At 47.9% G+C, this 5,461-nt stretch overlaps 1 pseudogene; it reads right to left on the bottom strand.

Annotated features, from left to right (window-relative positions):
* Window positions 1-3,663: 3,663 nt before the first annotated feature.
* LOC116104700 overlaps window positions 3,664-5,461 on the bottom strand; it is a 2,881-nt pseudogene continuing 1,083 nt past the window's right edge.

Here is a 5,461-nt window from a genome sequence, read left to right as displayed (position 1 = left end):
CCTTCCCACAGCAATCATGAGTCAAGACAGTCTCAGGTATGGCCACAGGCCAGTTTGATTTAGATCATTCTTCAGTTGGTGTTTCCTTTTCCCAGATGACTCTAGATTGTCAATTAACAATGAAAACTGACGGGGACTGTGAGCACTGTGCATGGATCCTGGTGGAGGGACTGTGAGCGCTGTGCATGGATCCTGGTGGAGGGACTGTGAGCACTGTGCATGGATCCTTGTGGAGGGACTGTGAGCGCTGCCTCACTCAACAGAACTATTTTGGGTTGAGGTTTGTTTGGCGATTGATTGTGTGTCTTTGTCTGTATAAGTGTTTTACCTGCATGCATATGTATGTACCATGTGCATGCCTGATGCCTGTAGAGGTCAAAAGAAGGCATGGGGTTGGAGGAATCCTCTAGAACTGAAGTTATAGGTGGTTTTTGTGAGCTGCCATGTGGGTGCTAGAAGTCAAACTTGGGTCCTCTGAAAGAGCAGCCAGTGCTTTTTACTGCTGAGTCATCCATCCATTTCTCCAGCCCTGGTGAGCATGGTTTGCTTGTTTGTTTTTCCCCAAAATAGAGTTTTGTGAACCCCAGGCTGGTCTGAACCCGAGGGTCATCTTGAAGTCCTCATCATCCTGTATTTCATTCGCAATTGCTCAGGAGGAAGGCATGGACACCATGATTGCTCTAAGAGATATTTTTTCAGAAAGCTATGAATTTTTTCTCATATTTCTTAGAGCCAAGCCAACCACTGAGCTTTCCTTCCCTCTTCTCTCTCTTTAAATATTTATTTATTTCATGTACATGAGTGCACTGTAGCTATCTTTAGACACACCAGAAGAGAGCATTGGATCCCATTACAGATGGTTGCGAGCCACCATGTGGTTGCTGGGAATTCTGGAAGCTCTGGAAGAGCAGTCGGTGCTCTTAACCACTGAGCAATCTCTCTAGCCCTATTTTAATAAGTCTTTAGTCTACTTTCTAAGTGGTAAAGGGTGACTCTTAACTCCTTATCCTTCTGCCTCTGCTGGGCCAAGAGACAGGCAGTCACATTTAATATATTTGGGACTGGATATTGGCTTGGCATAATAGATCAGTACTCTTTTCTTTGATGAGTTACATCCCTGGTCATAAAGTCTTTGCATCATAACAGTTTCTCATCTCTAGCTCTGGGACTAATCTGTGCTACCCGTCAGCCACTCAGGTCATGGAACCCCCAACCCTAATGGTCTTTTCTCTTAATTAGCTTTTCATCATTGTTCTCCTGTCCAGGAAGATTCCTCTGTGCAGTTTGTTCCCTACCTTTGTGAAGTCTTTGCTGAGAAGAGTTAGAGATGTAGCTTACCTCTGTCACATAATCTCCCCGCTTCTGCCTTCACATCTGCAGTTTACTAAGGATGCTTTTGTTGGGATTGAGATGATGAAGGTCCTACAGTCACAAGGCAGCATACCAGGCTGGATACGAGGCTGGCTTTTTGGACATGGATCCTCCGCAAGAGGGATGATGCCATATATGAGGCAATGAGGACAAAGGCTGGGTGTGGCAGTTTATGCCTAAATGTATGCTATGTAGTTCCTCCTGGGTAGATGGGAACAAAAGACTATTCACCTCAGATAGGGCATCAATGATACACCAAAGAAATGATGTCATCCAAGGCCAGCTTAGTGAACAAATGAGTTGTGGCATCTTACAGAAGCTCAAGTGAGGGTTACTTACAGGAGCATGGATGATTAAGTCAGCTGTATCACCAAAGACCCTACCCCGGCTTGGGTAATGTCTCATGAAAGCTGTATCCCTGTGGCTCTCTGCATGATTTCCCAGGAGTCTCCCTTTCCCAGAGGCCCTCACTGCTCACTTTCACTTTTGGAGTGGCCTTGGGAATCTCTCCCTGAGACTTATGAGTTGCTTACTCGTGTATCTTAACAAACCTATCCCTGGGATGGACTATTTGAAGTTAGATCTTCCTGAGTCCTAAGGAGCCTTCCTCCAGGATAAATGTATCAGTGTGGAGGAAAATGCTATGTAGCATCCCACTACTCGGAAAGCAGAAGTAGGAGAACCATGAGTTTGAGGTCATTCTGGGCATTACAGTGACTTCCAGTGAGAGGAGAGCCTGGGGTGGAGCCTTTATAGGTATTCTTCAGGGAAAGGCAAGCCAAGGCAGAGAAGATGGCCCTGAGTAGGCTGGACTATTTCTGGAAGGCCTTGTGAGTAGGAGCGGCGTCTCACTGCCTAGCCTTGGCCTGCATGATTAGGGGAGGAGAAGTGATGGACTAAGTGTGAGAGGGAAGGAGGGAGGGTTTGTGTGCTCAGGATGAATTGGACTGTGAATGAGCCATGAGTCTTGTAGAGAGTTAATTCTTTGTTGTTCCTGAGACTCCATAATTCTGGAAGGAGGAGGTCTGTTGTAAGCAGCAAGCTTTGGATGATGTCAAAACATCCAAAGATACAGGATCTAAGGCAGGCGTGGGGTGGCCCTCGCCTATATACCCAACATGCAAGGATCACTGTTAGGACAGCGGGGCTATAAAGTGAGAACCCTGTCTCAAACATGCCTGTAATATCTCAGACTCAACAGGCTGAGGCAAGAAGATCAGGAGTTCAAGATCATTCTCGGCTACTTCACCAGTCTGGGGTCAGATTGAGTTATATAAGAACCTGACTCTAATACAGGCATGCCAGCCAGCAAGCCAACAGCCCTCTTTTACCCTGAAAAGGTGTTTCCCAAGAATATTGCACCAAGTGTATACAGCCCTTTACGCAAACAAAGGCTTATTATTTGTACCAAATCACAACCCTTCTGGTGGGGTACCAGAGGATAAAAATGAGTACAGTCATCTAGAGTCCTATCTTTACTGGCCTTACGAGGCCAGTGCAGGCTGTGTGGAGTGGGCTGTGACCAATGCAATAGTGGTTCTCTGCAGCTTCTGGATTTACCTCACAGTGATTGTAAAGTGTGCACAGTTAGCAGAGACCCCATGAAGGCAGTGCAGCCTGCTGCTCATAAAGGAGCCGTCTCCTCGCTCAACACAGTCAATACTTTTATGGTTTTTGTTTGTTTGTTTGTTTGTTTTATTTTTTTGTTTTTTTTTTTGAGACAGGGTTTCTCTGTGTAGCCCTGGCTGTCCTGGAACTCACTCTGTAGACCAGGTTTGGACTCCAACTCAGAAATCCACCTGCTTCTGCCTCCCAAGCACTGGGATTAAAGGTATGCGCCAACACTCTCTGGCCACTTTTATGTTAATAGTTGTTTCAAGGGTGTTTTTTTGAAACTGGGTGTCATATAGGCTTGGCTGGCCTGAAGGATCACCCTAAAGTCCTGATCTTTGGGTCTTCATCTACCAGTTTCTGGCATGCCAGGCATGTGGCAACCTTGACTGGCTTTAAAGAGATATTTTAGAGAATACTTCAGATCTGTCTCTAAGAACTTAAGAGATGGGTTATTCTTGGGTGTTCTCTCTCTCTACCTTCCTGTAATACCTTTCCTCTTAAATATTTGTTTATTGGCAGTGGACTAGAAGGGATGACAGAATTAGCATTCACAGACAACACTCCACACCAGTCACAGGGCAGCAAGAGTGATGGGAAAGAGCCCGAAGGCCTCTCTTCAATAGCAAGTGGTAGGCAGGGGCCTGGAGTGTTGATGGAGCAGCCTTAGATCACCTCTGGTTAGTAGGCATGCTTAGAGATGAAGAGAGATTCACTGGCTGCATTTCCTGACTGACCACTTGGGGTATACTTTCCTTGACAAGCAAAGCTGTTGGCCAGGGCTTGCTTGTCAAGGAAGGCGACCCTCCTGGGGTGCCTTCATGTTCTCCTTCTTCCCACCCCAGATCTTTAGAGCAGGGCTCAGCCATAGGAGAAAGTCAAGGCCCCTGGGCTTCAGCAGGGGACACTTGATAACATTGAGGTTGATGAAAGCCTCTTCCTCACTCTGCCCTCCAGACAGGACAGTGACCCCAGGGACAACAGGGACATTGTGTGATAAAGTGCTCTGACAGTTGCCATAGCAATCTCCTCATTGGAAAATTTCTGGGTCCAAGCATGGCCTGAGGTGACCATTTTGGGCTTTCAGCAATGTGCTTTCCAGATAGACATGGTGGTCACTCAGAGCCCGTAGACAGCAGCCAACACCTTCTCGGCTACATATTGGCAGCACTTCAAGTCATGGTCCACATCCCAGGAGGCTTTCAGTCTCCACAATGGGTACAATGCCATTCTGCTGGCAGATGCTGCCATAACGGGCCAGAACATTGGCATTTTCCCTGATAGCAAGGGTCAAGGGAATATGTTCCCCAGTCTTTAGCACACAATACCACTTGGCAAAGTTGGCACCAGACAACCCAGAGAGCCCTTGGGTAGTAGTCTCACCATTGGTACCTCCCAGGGGTACCACATCCTTATCTACCTTAATGCCCACAATATTACCCTTGGACTTGATAACTTGGGGCAGGGGGAAGGGTCATCCATCATCTGCCTTCTGGTACAGTGTCTCGTGGAAGAGGACAAGCCCCTCCCATGTAGGGATTCACAGGATCATCATCAGTCAATAGCTGGTGGTTAAAGCGCCCATTCTCCTCTGCATTCTTAGTGCCAGTGGACTGCAGGTACTTGGCAATGCTTACAGTGGACTCATCTACATCCAGGATGCCCTTACCTGGAGCCACAGCTTGGTGAGTAGTGTCAAACAGCTCCTTCTTCTGCTCTGTGGTCAGTGCTGAGCATGGATAGAACGCGGGGCCAGTGGTAGCATGTTCCTGGCACAGGAGGGAGTGGGTCTGTCGGGTACACCAATGTGTAGGGAAAGGACTGAGGAGCAAGCATGGCCAGAGTCACCAGCACCTCATTCTCCACCTCCCCTTTTAAAGTTGATTATTAGGTGTTTTTGAGGCTTAGTCTCATGTAGCCTGTAATGTCCTTGACCTTCTCTTCTCTACCTTTGCAAGGGGTGCATTTGTAGCTGTGGACCACCACACTTAATATACTTGGCGCTGGGATCTACGCAGCGCTTCCTGCATCTGCAGCAAGGACTCTACCAGCTGAGATCCATGTCTACCCTGATGACTATTCGCACCCCTGACCCCAGAGGCTGACTGTGCTCATCATTCATTCCTGGCAAAAAACCTCCAACTCTGGCTTTCACTAAAAGGGTCTCCCCAACCAAGGAGATTTCTTCTGTATGGCTAACTTTCTGTCCTCATCAAGGCTTTATCAAGGTGAGTTTGGCATTTGGCTGTTGTTCTGGCCTGTGCTCTTTGAAGCTCTCTGCTAGCTGCCTGCAGTATACTAAGGATGAGGATGTCAGGGGTGGGGGTTTGGGGGGTGGGATGGGAAAGACTGAAAACAATGGAGAGGACAGGAGGGGGCATTCACAGAGCTCTCCCAGAGATGGAGTGAGGGCAGGGCAGGGAGATGGAGGGAGGGCTGGGCAGGGAGATGGAGGGAGGGCAGGGCAGGGAGATGGAGG

Source organism: Mastomys coucha, unplaced genomic scaffold (genome assembly GCF_008632895.1).
Source record: "Mastomys coucha isolate ucsf_1 unplaced genomic scaffold, UCSF_Mcou_1 pScaffold22, whole genome shotgun sequence".
In the NCBI taxonomy this organism is placed as follows: domain Eukaryota; kingdom Metazoa; phylum Chordata; class Mammalia; order Rodentia; family Muridae; genus Mastomys; species Mastomys coucha.
Note: the sequence above shows the minus strand (reverse complement) of the source record. Positions and strands in the feature narration are given on the sequence as shown.